Source organism: Pteropus vampyrus, unplaced genomic scaffold, assembly GCF_000151845.1.
Source record: "Pteropus vampyrus isolate Shadow unplaced genomic scaffold, Pvam_2.0 Scaffold168, whole genome shotgun sequence".
NCBI lineage: Eukaryota > Metazoa > Chordata > Mammalia > Chiroptera > Pteropodidae > Pteropus > Pteropus vampyrus.
The window spans coordinates 346,785-348,375 of NW_011888949.1; positions in this window are offsets into that span (position 1 = coordinate 346,785).

Consider the following 1,591-nt stretch of genomic DNA (forward strand, 5'->3'; position numbering starts at 1 on the left):
GCTCATTTGCTTTGGCTGTGAGTTTCATCCACGTGGAATGTTTTCACGTGTTTGTCCTCCGGGCACGAGACTGGGGTAGAACCATTGTCATGAAGCGTCGGCTTCTTACAGATGGTTTTATAACCAAGAAGCAGGAAGGCGCACTCACCCAACGCATGCACTTTAGATGGGATAGCTGATTAATTTGCAAACTGCTGATCTTTATTGGTATGTGAATGCCTGCCATGAGGCCGACACCGGTAATGAAGGAGAGAGGCAGAAATACTACAAAACGTGCCATATCCGTCCTCTACGAAGCGTCATGTGTATATAACTGGTGAGGCGAGACGTTACGTGATGATGCAGCGTCTCTACGATCATAGAGACCAGGCCATTATGCGAAACCTTAAAAAGACCTTGGCCAATAGAACCGCCCATGGTCTGCTGTTCCCGGTTCCTCGAATGCATGAACTTAAACATTAGGAATGATAACAACCTTTGAATCATTATGATACATGTAATTGTATACACGTATTCTTTTGTATGTAATAAATCATGTCAATTAAGGTTTCCGAAAACAGGAAATTTGTGTTAACCCGTGGTCTTGGTTTGAAGTCTCGCATTTGTTGCAAAGGTAGTTTCTATTCAAAGGTGAGCAAATGGTCACAGCCACGAAGCCACAACTAAGGGCGCTAAACGCCGACCTCTCATCTCGGGAGGCAAATCCGTTCAAGAGTTCACTTGAAAATGTCCTTAGCTATTTCTTCTTTCTGCCCATACCACTCGAGGTGCCGAACCCATGAGATTTTTAAATACAGACTGTTCACTATTAAGTCGCCTCCTGCACGGCTGCTTGGATGGAGAGACGTCACCGAATGCGACTGCTCTCCAGCGTTTGCAGTAAGGGACGTGCTCCCAGCTGCACTAAGTGTCCCCTGCGGAGGCCGGAAACCCCAGGCCCAGAGAACCCGGTGACATGACACCAGAACCAAGAGCGAAAGTTTAAAAGTCTGTTCTATGCCAAAGTCCACGAGGAGTTTTCCATTCTACTCCGTAATACCATGTTTGTCTTACTGTCAAAAAAAAAAAAAAAAGGTTTATTTCTGTCGGTTTTTCGTGACATGAAGCTTTAGGAAGACGTCCCCCATTTGTCTGGTGGCTCCAAATACTCCTTGATTCCATGTACCTTGTTGGAGAAAGACGTCATTCTAGCATTAAGTTCAACCTCCTACGGAGCTGATGGTTAAGATTTTCTAAGACTAATAAGTCTCATCACTGTTAGCGCGTCCCAGACGTCACTTAAAATGTACACTGTACAAACACACTCTCTGGATGCTACCTGGAGCAGGAAACTCAGTCTGTGAGGGGAGGAAGTGGCTTTTGCCTCCATTTTGATATTAGGAGTTGTTTATGACCAGGTTAGAGACGTTATCGGAGGCCGCGTGGACTGGGCACAACTCAGTAGTCTGTAGGACACCTTCGCTCTTGGCTTCCAGCATCAGGTAAGTGGTCAACATGCACCGTAAACAGAAGGTGACAGCTACAAATGTCAGCCCCTGTCCCTGTGCCTGTCACATGACCCCCCTTACTGGGCACTCGGAGATGGGGTGTC